Raw genomic sequence first — 15,594 nt, forward strand, 5'->3', positions numbered from 1 at the left:
ACACTGAGTTAAACCGAAAATCCCTTAGCTTTGGTAACTAGTAGCTGCCAGTTCATAGGATATGGACTGGTGGGCGAGAATAATTGTATATGGATCCATAGGGTTTGACATCCCCGTCCGAGCTAGAGCGCTAGCCTTTTAACAGACGTATGTTATTTGAGTTTAAGACACGTTGGTTTGCGTGTATTAAAACGAATGGGGTAATTATCACTATAGCGTTAAGTTTAGTTACCAGGGTGCTCTGTTACGTAGAATCTATTGATAAACTTTTGATGAAATCTTGTGGTCTATCTTTATATATGTTTATGACTCGAGCAAATAAACCTATAACTCACCAACATTCGTGTTGACTTTTTAGCATGTTTTATTCTCAGGTCCTTAGAATGCTTCCGCTGTGATGTGCTTGTTGCCTGCATGGAGTCTCTCATGCTTTGTACAAAGTTTATTGCATTCAAAATAAAACTGCTTGTGTAATAAATAATTGGACTGTGATGTTAACCTGTAAATTAAAGACTTATGTATTTTGGGGTTTTGCTTATACCTAAGCACTCGCTCACATGTTTATAACTTTCTATGTTTAGAAAGTCACTTATTTAATGAATGCAATATTTTATCAAAACGTATCATATAGAGGTCAAAACCTCACTGTGGAATCAATGATTAACGTGCCGCGTCAACAGCGATTTTGACGGGTCGTTTCACATGCATAGATCGGGCAAAAAAATTTTAGCTTTCAATATTATCCAACAACCTATGTCAGTAGTGATCTATGGAGTTGTTTCGATGTGTGGTTTAAAACTGATTATCGTTGCTATATTAGGATTATTAGTTCAAATACAAATCCTAATATTACCAAAGTTCCTTGCGACCTTGTACAATTTGTTATGTGCAGAGACATGGTACGATGTTCATTGCATCATAATGTGGTCAATTTGGTTACTGCATGGTGAATTAATGGCCAACTTCTAAAGTTGGTCGAACCGTTATGATAATTTGTGATGTTTTTCAATAGAGAGCTCAGTTTGATCTACAAATATTTTTTTCTCCACGATAAACAAATTATACTCTTGATTAACTTCTCATTAATGTTTATATATCAGTTTCTAATATAATTAATAAATTGGATTATCTAACTTGTGCGTTAAGGGCATCAGATAAGAACTATTTATTGTACAAACCTTGTCATGAATGATATGAATTTCAATAAATATATATGTATAATTGGAAATTGTTGAGTTTATTAATTAAATTTATATATTAATTTTAGAAAGTTTGAGTGCATTAATTGAGGTTTAGCTTATATTCTTAGAGCATGAGTTAGCCAATCCCATAAAAAAAAGATAATTGGGCTGAGTAGTAAGGGGCTAACAATCAACTTACAAACAAAATGCAAATCATAAAGATACTAGGCTAGCTGGCCCATACCCGTTTTAAGAAAAAACAAGTCATCGTGTATCTATTAATCTATTACTGTAATTTAATTTAAATTTAATCTAGGGTTTATGCCAAAACCATCCCCCCAAATCTCACTGCGTCTTTGTTGCCGTAGCCCTAACCTAGGTAAATTATTTATCCTCTATTTTTTCTATGTTTATTTCAAGATTTGGTCAATTAAGTTGTATGTATGATCACAAATTTGCTACGAGGAAACTCGAGTTAATAGGTACGTTATAGGTGATTTAAATTTACGTAATTCAAATTAAAAGTTGGTGACTTTTAGATTCTTCTTTCTTGTAAATGTTAGCGACTTTTTGCTCTTTATTGTTATTTTCATTTGTTAGCAACATTTTCTGTTTACTATTGGTGAAATTTAATATTTTACATAAAGTTTTATGGTGTAAACGAGTCCAGCTGAGATTGAGCTCGACTCGGTTAAAATTTACAGAGCTCGAGCTCGGCTCGATTTCGAGCTCAATATATTAAGCTCGAGTTTGGCTCGTTTCTTACAAGCTCGAGCTTGACTCGTGTTCGACTCATTTTATATATATAATCGCTTATTTTTAATTAGTTTTAGTTTGATATCTTACAAGCTCGAGCTTGACTCGTGTTCCGCTCGTTTATATATAAAATCGCTTATCTTTATTTAGTTTTATACGGGGTTCTATATTATATAAAAAGTAATAATAAATATTGATTTTAGGCTCGTGTAGGCTCACAAGCGTGTTCGAGCTCGTATGTAGAAGCTCGAGCTCGAGTTCGTTTACTAAAAGATCTTCAAAATATGTTCAAGCTCGGGCTCGAGCTCGAGCTCATTTAGGCTCGGATCGAATCAAGCTTTTAACGAGTCGAGCTCGAGTAGCTCATTGGTATAATTTTCATCAAGTATTTTATAACACAAACAAAGATATTTAAAGTCAAAGTTGAAAAAGAAAGATTTCTAAAGTCAAACTGGGACAATAATTTTGAGACGTATTGAGTATTACTTTTGGGCAGAGGTCCATGTGGAAGTAGTCTCTTTACCCTATGGTAGAGGGAGGGATGACTCACTCTACAAATGGGTTTCTGTACCCTGGATGGATGGAGAAATGACTTCCCTTTTATCCTTAGGTACGAGGTAATGATTGTCTATATCTCACCTTCCTCATACCTCACATGAAAATTCATGGGATTGAGTATTGTTGTCACATCTTCTTCTTGTAGGTTATTAGATATATAACATATAATGATGATGATGACGATTACTTGCTTTTCTTTTGTGTAGACATTGTTTGTTTATTCCGCGGTGCACACCCATTGAAAACAGTTATTTCGTTTTCTGATGGCCGTTGTTGACTTTTTACCTGATGAGATTGTTCTCAATATACTGGAGAGGCTTCCAGTAAAGCCATTGGTAAGGTTTCGGTGCGTATCCAAGAATTGGTGTTGTATGCTTATGGACCCTTACTTTATGAAGTTGAGAGCAGCACGTAAACCTACTATCATTCTCCACGTTAATAGGGAAACCTTTGACTTCATAGATGGTAATATTTCGACCAATAACATGAGTACAGATTCGATATTCAAGCGTTGTTATCCGTTCGAACACCCCCTACCTGATGATGACTATGACTATGCATACAACAACAACAACAACAACAACAACAACAACAGTACCCAATACCACTTGAGTGGTGTATGGGGGAGGTGAGATGTAGACAATCCTTCCTTTATCCGAGAATAAAAACAAGTCATTTCTTCACCCAGAAAAGTAGAGAAAGTCATACAGAGATACGAGCCTAGAGATACGAGCCTATAGAACAGATCCTGTTCAAGTAAGTCACACAGAAAAGTAGAGAAAGTCACACAGACTATGACTATGCATGGACTAGACTTATTGGATCCATTAATGGGTTAGTCTTAATCCTAACAATCAAAGCTTTCATTTTATACAATCCTTTTACTGGCGAGTCCAGAAAACTTCCAGATCCTCCTACTCCGATTATTTATAAAGATGGATATGGATTTGGCTACAGTAGTGATACTCCTAGTCACTTAAAAATCGTTAGGCTTAAACTACATTCTGATATTTATGAGGTCTACGACTTTAAAAGGAATACATGGAGCTCTCGGAGTTTGAAAAAATATGGCATCAAGTACATTATTCTTCATCATTCTATCGGTACATTTGTAAATGGATATTTATATTGGATTAAATAGAAAAATGTGTTAACTGTCTGCAATGTTAAAAATATGGTTGTTTCTAAGTTAATTCTACCCGAAGCTTCGAACTTCATTGAAAATCTAGGTACAATAAATGGATGCCTTTGTTCGCTCAAAATGACAACTTCATCTAGATTCGAGTTGTGGGTGAGGAAGGAACACGTCATTGACAGCCCATGGGAGAAGATGCATTCATTCACGTTACATTTTGATCGGGGCATCTTTTACCACACTCTTAATATTTTGGATGACGGAAAAATTCTTGTGGTGGATACCTTCTACAAGCAACTCATTATTTACGATATTTCAAAAGGCTCTTATGAAACGCTTAACATCATTTCGGCTAGTCAATACTTTCCGTTGGATTGTATGAGTTGCATACAGTACGTGGAGACTTTGGTTTCACCTTTTTTTGATGTCTGCTGCTTCTCGAGATTGGATGGAAGAAAAAACAAGTCGAGAAAGATCAGCCAATGTAATGTTTTAACTTGATTTCATTGGATGGAGTAAAATCCAAGTCAAGGAAAAAACTTGCCAATGCAATGTTTTATCTTGTTTCAATGTGTTTTAGTTAATAATATTTTTAACAATTTGGGTCACTTGCTTATTAGTAGGGGGTATTATCTTTTGGTACGTGTAGTTGATTAATTAGTAGGAATTGAATAGTTGCATCTTTTTATTTAACAATATGCTATGAATATTTAATTTGTATCCGATTGTTGAGATTTGCGAATGGGTCTTAATGTATCCGAGATTATTATGATACTTTTATTTGTTCAATGCCCTTATTTACGTACTTGTTATTTTGCCTGAAAGGCTTATGATTTAGGTAGGGAGATTGTGTTCTTGTAATAAGATAACACATGCCATTTGTTATTTGAACGATGCGGTTGCTAGGGAGATTGTGCCATCTGTAATTACATGGAATATACTCGCGAGGTCATTTTTGAATTCACGGGCTCTAATCCAGCAACAAGGATATTGAATATGGTGGAAGTAAGTTTCTTTTCATAATTCGGGTAATTAAATTTTGATAGTTAATAGTTTTATTGACATACTTATAGTCTTACAGTATTCATCACACATTACCTTAGTACCATTGCACCTCCCATTATATTCATAAATTTTCGTTGCAGGAAGTAATAGATTCCTTGTGAAGAAACTGAAAATCACTTCCCACTTTTAAAACCTAAAAATATAGTTTAGTACAATGAACTTACCTTTTAATCGACTAAGTTTTTATGAGGTTTGTTATTGTTATATAGCTGGAGTGCATGATATTGATTTTGTAGGTTTTGATCGTGTCGTGTGATATCAATCATGCTTTGTAGTGTATATATGGACAAACAAATTTAACCCATATTAATTGGATGTGGTGTCTTTTTAGTACCTTTTTACTTGATGAAGTGTGCATTCAGATTTATTGTATACTTTCATTGTTTTTGTAAAGTGTTGGCTTACTTCAAGCTGCTTTCTAAAGTTAGACTAACATAAATGTATCTTGTTAGCTAAGAACGGGCATGCATCAAGAATAGTAGGTTATTGGCCAAAGAGACACTGCCAACAATGTATGTTGATGCCAAAGTGAAGTTGTATGATGTATAGCCCAAAGTAGGTAGGTCATACTTTGGGTTATTTCTCATACTATACTCGATTTCCATTGCATGAAGATAATAGAAGTCTTGGTTTCTCATTGCTTAGTATGTGTTTAAATACAAGTTATTTTCCATGAGCTGAACATGCAAGGGATAAGAAAATTTTCATTTGTTGGTTATTTATACTACAGAGAATTAAAACTTTGGATTATGCACATATCATTACTTATGTGTTGGTTTTATCCCGTTAAACATTCCTATCAATTTCATATTGTTAGCATCATCTTATTCGTTTTTGGTGATTCTACATATACACCAGAATTATAATGATGCGAAAATAAAGTAGCATGATATATCAGTCTGAAGAGTTAAGATCATACTTTGGATTATTGATCATGCCATATTTGAATTTTACGAAATGTGATTACAAAATATAACCTCACTATTTATTTTATCTTTGTTTTTCTCACTATCGACTCTCTTTGTTTCACTCTTTTACTCGCAGCTTCTCGAGATTATATCTAAGTGGCTGTAAAGAAATCAAGACCGAAGTTGTTGGAGGAGACATTACCAAAAAACTGCTATATTTAACAAGGAAGGTAATGATGACCTGGCACGAGGGCTGGCATTCTCCTGTTTCTTTGTCCCGCTGATTAATATGCTGAAATGGTGAAAACCGAAACTCACATGGAGAAAAGTAAGGGACGACTATTATCTGTTTTAACAATATCGGTAATCAGTAAAACTTAGAGAATAGTCTGTTTAAATGGTCCTTTATTATTGACCTTTTATCCAACACACTCTATACTTATGTGGCTTTTGATAATTGATCAATTAAAGACTCAATAGCAAACAATATGGTTCCTTAAACATGTAAAATAAGAACCTTCATTACATTGATCATTTGATTGCAGTATGCTGCTTCCGGTAAAATTTTATCGACCATGGTGTGGGATCTGGATTATTTCTCTAGCATTAGATTGCAGCATTTCAACCTTGGTAATGTTTTCCAATTGGGTCAATATATAGAACTATCGTTCTTTATGTCAACTAGTGTAGGCTGATATTATTTGATACTAGGTTTTTATTAGTTGTATATGATATGATATAATATATATAGTTTGGCGTGTAAACTGTATGCTCTTGGAAAATTATTGGCATGGTTTATTATTTGATTGCTGGTTTTAGACTTTTAGGCCGCTTTTCAAGTTCACGGTGGCCAATATGCAGCTGGCTTTGTGGACGGTTTTGTCAGATGGTTTGATATTCGAACACCTACCTGATGGGTAAGCACTTCAAGATTTTAATGAAGTCAATTAATTTCAAAATATGTGAACTACAAGATTTAAAATTATTTGTATTTCGAAACGTTTATATAAGAACCCGATTTGGCGATGGATACGAGTCAAGCTATGGTTGTGATACCTGCTATGTCTCCTTTTTGAGACGTTGTTTGGTGACCCTAAATTCAACTAAGGATACACCTTACTTAAATGGAGGGTTTAGGCCATTACCATTTCTATTTTAGCTGCTTTCAATAAACAAATCACATGCTTTATGTTTGTATCGATATGCAACATAAATGTGTGTGATTGTAGTAGTTTTAGTTATGCTTTTTTAGTTGGAAATGAAGCTTTGAAGCCAACCAATCAAGTATGAAGGAAGATAGAGACCAATTAGCAATAGGAGATGTGTAGAAAATGGGGACATCAAAAGTGGTCCCAAGTGGGGTCCCAACAGATTTGATTCCTTATTTTGTTGTACTATTGGTTGAACATTGTTGTACCATGTAACAACCACTTAACATTTCCAACAAACCATTTTCAGCTTTTGTTTTATTTTGACTATTTTCAGCTTTTGTTTTATTTTGACTAGGAATAGAAGTATCTAGAAACCTGACTCCTCTATAAAAGATAAGTTGATGGAATGTAACAGGCAGTTTTCGATGAATATGAATTTTATGGAGTTCAAGCTATATTTACCTTAAATCTTCATTTTTCTCTATGGGCCTTTGAATCTTGGTGGTTTGAAGTGTTTCCTTTATCTTTAATCTCGATGGGTTAACATCCTTTATAGATTAAAGTGGTGGATTCTCCTATCTTATTTGTCGTTTTTAATCTACAACTCAGCAGGTTTCAATTTCTGTTTTTTGGTGTTCTTGTATTAATGTACCAGATCTGTCCATTGCTTAGTATCATTCTGTTTTTCAATTCATTTCACATCAGATTCTAATTCTATGCCGTTTTCCCCCTGATAATTTTATATGTTACTAACTTGCTGCAACCGTCAGTGTAATTACTTTGTAACTGTTGGAAAAATTATCGTTTTATTGATTAAAATCAGCCAGCTGGTTAAATAGTTTAAATATTGTCACCGATACCACCCTATAAATTTCTTTAAAGATTATGTTATGGTGGCCATGAATTCCTCCTGGGTTGTATTTTAATAGTCATTTTGCTTATTCCAGGCTTGCTTGTGTTACCCGACTGACCACACACTTGTAGAGTAGAAAGAGTTGGCGGTATAGAACGGGTTGTGGGAATCCTGGACTAGATCCAGCAAAAAGGTAAAAGAGCATCTTAAACTTTGTTTTTTGTTTTTGTTTGTTTGTTTGTTATATGACAATAATAATAGTAGAATGTGTCGAATGGGTAACATAATAAAATATAGTTACAAGGAAAGTAGTAGGTCAATTGCTTATATAAGTCCAAAGTCACCCAAAGTGTATTTTGTAATTCGTAAAATCTCCCAAGATCATTTTGATTTGACAAAGTTCAAGTTATTGTTATTGAAATTGAAATTATACATGATAGTTGATCGTATTTGACATACTTATCATGCATTTGTATAAATAATGCTGAAGTTACCAAAAGGGTATCTGATAGCACCAACTCGCTTCAAGCTGTACTGAAGTTATTCCTTCTGATCAGTGACTTATTAGTCCCACTTACCTGTTTTAATTAATTTGCCCATGTGGTTTTTTGATCTTTTAAAAGTTACGAGTAATAATCTAGTTTCACCTTGTGCCACCATGTTCTGTTTCAGATTGTGAGTGCATCACAAGCAGGAGACACCCAATTCCTTAATATCAGAAATCAAAGTGATGCATGCTTGACCATTGACGCCCACCGTGGCTTATTGACGGCTCTACCCATTCACATGCATGCACCAAGGTATTTTACTTTTTGTTGTTTTTTCTTCTGCTGTTTAAATAGACGCTCCTGCTTATCACATAAAATATACTTCTTATCATCCTTTGAATCTTTGTCCTGCTTCTTGTGTTCTTGTATCCGGTTGTTTTTGTTGTCGTAATTGGCAAAGAAAGCAGTAGGATTACTTTCATTTGTTTTTGTTTCTAAATTTATTTCACAATATACAAGACTTTATTAATATTTTGGCAAATTATCCATAGAAAGAATATGATTCTTTACTAGTACAAATACATCATTAAGTGTGAAATGACCTACACTCATTTTCGAAAAACGACAATTTTTTTTTTTTCCAGATCCCACTATGGGATTTCATCCGTCCCACTATGGGATCCTGTTCTGATCAAAAGAGAGAAATATGGCCACATTTTGTACCTTGACCCATTTTCCACCCATTTCGACACCAAATTATATTTCATTTCAAATGTATTTAAACCAACACTTTTAACAAGTTTATATCATAATTACAGTACTTGATATTAGACCGACCCGTTACAACATTAGGTGGCAAATTCGACCCGTTTTAACAAAATGTGGTTATTTTGACCCAAATGACAAAACGACAACCAAAAGATCAAAGCATGATTCTTGAGATATCACTATCCCACCCAAAGCACCTACCAATGCCATCTAGCATCCACAACTAATCCATAAGCAAGTAATCCAAAAGCACATTATAACATTAAATAGCTAATCGTCCATGATACTTTTTCTTGTCCAAACCGGAACCTATAAAAAGTTAAACAACAACAGAGTAAGCGAAAACGCTTAGTGAATACAATATGTGCATACGAGTTAATAACATCCATAAAGATAGTCAATTATCCGCATATCACAAAACAATCAAGTCATACAATTCACCATCACATATGGTTCCCGATGCGTTCCCAACGTGAACCGAGAACCCTCTGGATCCTGATGCGTTCCCAACGTGAACCAAGATCCCGCCCGACGCGTTTCCAACGTGAACCGAGCCCTCATACCAATCAACATAGACAATTTCACACAAATATCAACTTTATTAACAAGTATAGACAATTACTCACATACCACAAATAATCAAGTCCTTCTATATGCAATCACATATGGTTCCCGATGTGTTCCCAACGTGAACCGAGAACCCTATGGATCCTGATGCGTTCCCAACGTGAACCAAGATCCCGCCCGATGCGTTCCCAACGTGAACCGAGCCCTCATACCAACCACAATACAAACAATCGCATACCAATACAAATCTTATTAACAAGTAAACACACATTGTACTCACCTCGAATCCGAGCAATTTACGCAACAAACAACTTTCAAGCAACTATTCAACAACCATTTAACAAACACTTCCGGTCAAGAAGTCAACGTATCCGCCATCAAGCACAAATCCACCTAATAATAAGCATATACATATACAATTATCACAATCTACTCATACATAGTCTTTAAGACCCAAATTCACTAGGGTTTACTCTATTGACCCATAATCATTTTGACACTATTTAGACAAGAACACAAGTCTTATAACTTGAGTCTTTCAATTTCACATTCAAAATACAAATTACTCCAATTTGGTCAACCAAGACCAATTAAAACTAAGGTTTGTCCTTAAAACTCACAAAACCCATTTTGACATCTTCTAGACATGCACACAAGACTTACAATTTGTAAGTCTTCTTATCTCATTACCAAAATCATACAAGCCTTTAACTTACACATAAACTTTTTTAACATAATCAATAATTTCTTCTAAAAGTGAAGACTTAGATTTTGACCCAAACTAAACCACTTACAATTTACTAGTTAAAACTACCAATTCATTAAACTAGTTCATTATCTTTACAAAATCCCCAATTCCATAAACCCTAACCCTAATTTCGAATTAGGGTTTCCAAAGGAATTAAAACCTTAATTCCATCAACAATACATCACCTAGTCTCATAAAAATTCGAATTTAAAAGATAAATGTTCATACCTTAAGTTAAAGTTAAAGAACCTCAAATTACACTAAGAAGATGAAGAAAATAAGGAGAATCAAAAGCTTCACTAGTGCTAACAAGAGTTAACTAGGTTGATTACACCCACAATTGAACTTGCATGAAAGTAATTGAAGCTTTCTTGTTTATCACCACCGCCATCGTCACCCTTCATCTCTCCCTCTCTCTAATTTCTAATTTTCTGCATAAAAATGAGTGTTTGGGCACTTTTACTAGACATATCTTATGCCAAAATTACCATTTTACCCCTGCCCAACATATAACCTTACACCCTTGGTCCTATTTCTAACCAAAATTAAGTTAACAACAACAATAATAATAAAATATCACCTTCTAAAATTAGGATGTTACAACTCTCCCCCACTTATCTTGGATCACGTCCTCGAGATCCATGCCACGTACTAAAAGGTAATTATTTCAACACCAGCACACCTATTATCTACTTCTCGGAACCACGTTCAACAATCTCGCTAGACACGACCACCCTCCGAAGTCGTGACCCGACGTTTGTACCACCCCTTGATAGGACGACGATCTCATCACTCGCTAGCATTCACTAACGGGCATCACCACAATAAGTGGTATTTTATACACCCAACGACCAATATGTACTCTTAGAAACACGGAAAACACCATGTATCCCTACAATTTCTCTCACATTACAACCCGCAATGAACCACGTCCATGACTAACTCATCAATCGTGATCTACCAGGTTCACCCCGACGTGAACCAAGTCTTGCATTAATCCAAATCGAGAAGGATTTATTTCGCGAAAATACTCTGCACCTCGATGGCTCACACTAGCACAACTCAACCAGTCACACATCTGCTTACGTAAAATTTGTCTACCTCGACCACATTCGAACTAATCCATTCCATGGTGAAATCTCAAATGCCATTACTATCATTCTCGGAGCACTAGCAGTCCCTTCAACCTACTCACGATTGCTTGTCCTTGAATCATTCCAGGACAATGTCACTACACCACACTCTCGACAATTCACCACCCCATTACATGAGGTTTCTTCTCTATTCTTAGTAATGATTAACGCCAGACGGCTTCCTAACACTAGCATGGAAACTGTTATTATACTAGAATTCTGTAATCAACAAGTTCTCACCTCGTCAACCGTTGCACTTCATCACACATCTCAACATATGCTCACCAACGCCGGATGAGCCTCTTGCCTTGATCGTCCGTAAGGACGACCCCGACATTCCAACCTAATCTCAGGTCTCATTAAACCTCTCACAATACCAGGGATCACACCCACGTACCCAAGCAAACAACCGTGTGTCTCTATATAAGACAATCGGAACTAGAACTCCTCACCATACCATCGCCCTCGTAGTGGAGTAATCCACTAATGATTCCTACAAACATGTTCCCCGAATAGGGAAAATGCGCTAATCATCTCGGCATAAACGCAGAATCACTCGCAAACACCATCCGAGATTTACGCCATCCTAGTTAATGTTGCGAAAACACCCTTCACGATACATTCAAACAATCACTTCAGAATTCCCAGAGGTCATCACCGGCCTCTTATCCCTTACTTGTGACACCTGATCGCCCTTCATACGGGAACGGACTCTTCATTCGAAACACATACATAAACTTCACTCATGGCACTCTCGAACCATAGCTCGGCGGTCGAATCATCCGACCTCGAGTCCGACACCAATGCCCCGTTACTCTACATCGATAGGAGTTAGAATCCTTATTGAGGTCTAGAACGGTTCTTTTCAACACATCATTAGGTATAACATTAACTGAGCTTCTTCGTGTGGTAGTATAAACTCCTCCACTTAGAACTCTGCTTCACATTCACATCGCCAAGATGATAACACCTTGCAAATTCACCGCTCTCCGACAGGCATGACCGCTCTCATCGTTGGTCATAGTCCCTGAATTCTCAAGAATTCACCTCAAGCTATTAAAGCCGACGTACACAGTCACCCTTTAACGTCCTTCAAACAATGACATAATGCTTACATAACACGTACCTCGCACTCCGCCTCTTTGCTATCCACAAGGTAAACTTCTTCAAAATTCTACCTACATCTCTGGACCTAGGCATAAGCCACCTTGCTTTACCAATTCTACAATTCAGTCGAATCCACTCAATCTTTCATTCACTTAACCATTCAACTGCCGACATACATTTGCTCACTCTTATGGGAAAGAGCGATCACTTCGTCATCATGAATGCATCGACCGCATCATCAACACCTCAACATCTCTCTCGACTTATCCGACCGTTAAGTTCGAGCCCCACCGAGAAAAACCTCAAACACCCAACTTTATTAAAGAAACGAGATTCACCCGTCTCCCAAACTCATCGAACACACGCCATCAAGATTCACCCGTCTCCCAACTCATCGTACACATGCCATCAAACTTTGCTCCAACGTTGAGCATACGAAGGATCTTAGATTGTCCTCCTTCACTTCATACTACGTGTTTACTACAACGTTCTCAAACTTCGAGTCTCTCAATTGTCGAATCGTTAAAATCCGTCGTACAACACGACCATCCACCACTAGTCCCAAGGGTTTCTCACCGGTTCCCTAAGCACAACACGACTTCATCATCATCGGAAGCGAACATCACACTAGCAGATATAAAAGGGTACCTGACGCAGTGTCTTGGCGACTCCCACCACTCTCTATCAAGGTTTAAAGACTCGATCACTAGGGTTCCATACATCCGATGTCACCCAACACGCAACCTAATGACCCGAAGTCATTACGGTTTATAACTTACAATCATTCTAGCGAGCTCACGCCCTTCACGAATCCACCTAAGCTAAACAATATATCCTAGCCAAGCGCTTCACAACACACCAAAGAATTGTTTGGAAACACCAAGACTTTTACTTCTCCGCACGTTGAAACAACTATCAATACAGGGGAAGTTCCATAAGGAATTTACCCTACAATCCCACAATCACACAATCACACTAACACGAATCATCGTCATAATGGTCTCACTCTCATGAGTTTAGCGACCCGAAGACTCTCCGACACACCAACATCAAAAGACGACTCACTACTAGAATCACGACATGATTCTCTAACCACACACTCTATCACAAGACTTGTTACATCCCATTACGGGATCCAAGTCTTCACCACACCCGTGTCGGTCATCCTAGTTCGGTAGAAGACCACAACCATACAATCTTGATCACGCACCTGCTACTTAGAGTGGCTATAAACTCACCAATCTCGCGAGTCCACCTAATTGCCTTAGGTGTCTGTATTCACCGTAACTCTCCTCGACCTATAACGCACCCGATGTAAACAACAAGCACATCACCCGAGACCACTACAATCTAGGAACCAATACATGACTCCAAAATTGCTCCCAAACCCAACGTGAGTCTACTTAATCTAATATACATGCTTCTCGACATGTATCTCAAAGTCAACATAATCTAAGAATCACTACATGACATCCTACTCGTTACTAACCTCTTCTAACTATGTCACGTTCCTCCGTTCGGTACTCAATATGTCATGCTCGCTTGACAAAATACGCGATTGTAATAATGGTGATCAGGCCCTATTACAAGCATGTACTTTATCGCCATCACACGACATAAGAAGTACTTTACATGAAGTAATGCGACATTCACGCAATTCTTTACACAAAACTATGCATACAGTTTCAAGCTATACATCATTACAAACATACATATTCGTATTCGCATTTACCACACATACACATGTCATTTAGCTACCTATAAACTATAGGCACTAAGTTCTTACTAAGCACATCATCTAACACACTTTCAGGTCTCACAATTATCACATAGCACATGTTATCGGCAAATCACGTTAACTACTTACTAAAGGTAGTCTACTATCTTCTATCGGAACGTCGCTATCTAGTATGAACTAAGTCACACCTATTCACACTTTCAACACAACACTTAATGAATATGCAATTAGGAAATTCTAAATCACCCACGACCAAAGACACACAAGACCTTTCACAAGTGTTTTTCTCCAGAAGTGTCATGTACCGAACACTAATATAGAGACTTCCGCCAATTACCATATTAACAGATCGTCTAACAAATATCATCATGGCAATTCAAACATGCATATTCACACTACTACCCGATAATCCGTGTAACACATTTCAACATGGCAAATCTAAGTACACGTATCCGACAAACAACACACAAGACATGTAGTACAAAACTAGCATAATATACTAACATGGCATGTCAATCGTCTACCTATTGCAATAGGCAATCTAATCGTCAATCACATATTAAGGCCCCACATATTTACACATAGCACACAATCTCTACGGTTTAAGTCTAGGCAATCCTACTTCTACAAGAAATCACCTAGATCCCTTAAACCACGCTCTGATACCACCTGAAATGACCTACACTCATTTTCGAAAAACGACAATTTTTTTTATTTTATTTTTATTTTTTTCCCAAATCCCACTATGGGATCTCATCCGTCCCACTATGGGATCCTGTTCTGATCAAAAGAGAGAAATATGGCCACATTTTGTACCTTGACCCATTTTCCACCCATTTCGACACCAAACCATATTTCATTTCAAATGTATTTAAACCAACATTTTTAACAAGTTTATATCACAATTACAATAATTGATATTAGACTGACCCGTTACAACATTAGGTGGCAAATTCGACCCGTTTTAACAAAATGTGGTTATTTTGACCCAAATGACAAAACGACAACCAAAAGATCAAAGCATGATTCTTGGGATATCACTATCCCACCCAAAGCACCTACCCAATGACATCTAGCATGCACAGCTAATCCATAAGCAAGTAATCCAAAAGCACATTAAAACATTAAATAGCTAATCGTCCATGATACTTTTTCTTGTCCAAACCGGAACCTATAAAAAGTTAAACAACAACGGAGTAAGCGAAAATGCTTAGTGAATACAATATGTGCATACGAGTTAATAACATCCATAAAGATAGTCAATTATCCGCATATCACAAAACAATCAAGTCATACAATTCACCATCACATATGGTTCCCTATGCGTTCCAACGTGAACCAAGATCCCGCCCGATGCGTTCCCAACGTGAACCGAGCCCTCATACCAATCAACATAGACAATTTCACACAAATGTCAACTTTATTAACAAGTATAGAC

The 15,594-nt window shown here is 36.7% G+C and overlaps 2 long non-coding RNA genes across 2 annotated transcripts; one reads left to right on the forward strand and one right to left on the reverse strand.

Moving 5' to 3' along the window:
- Nucleotides 1-1,504: 1,504 nt before the first annotated feature.
- LOC139873423 (uncharacterized) lies at nt 1,505-6,088 on the forward strand. Its single transcript, XR_011767340.1, has 3 exons — nt 1,505-1,560; nt 4,456-4,635; nt 5,740-6,088. It is a non-coding gene; the product is annotated as an uncharacterized lncRNA (long non-coding RNA).
- Nucleotides 6,089-8,086: 1,998 nt separating this feature from the next.
- LOC139873502 (uncharacterized) lies at nt 8,087-9,945 on the reverse strand. The gene is made up of 3 exons (XR_011767362.1): nt 9,711-9,945; nt 9,065-9,172; nt 8,087-8,589 (listed from the first exon to the last, which is right to left on the reverse strand). It is a non-coding gene; the product is annotated as an uncharacterized lncRNA (long non-coding RNA).
- Nucleotides 9,946-15,594: the final 5,649 nt, after the last annotated feature.

This window comes from Rutidosis leptorrhynchoides, chromosome 10 (assembly GCF_046630445.1).
Source record: "Rutidosis leptorrhynchoides isolate AG116_Rl617_1_P2 chromosome 10, CSIRO_AGI_Rlap_v1, whole genome shotgun sequence".
NCBI lineage: Eukaryota > Viridiplantae > Streptophyta > Magnoliopsida > Asterales > Asteraceae > Rutidosis > Rutidosis leptorrhynchoides.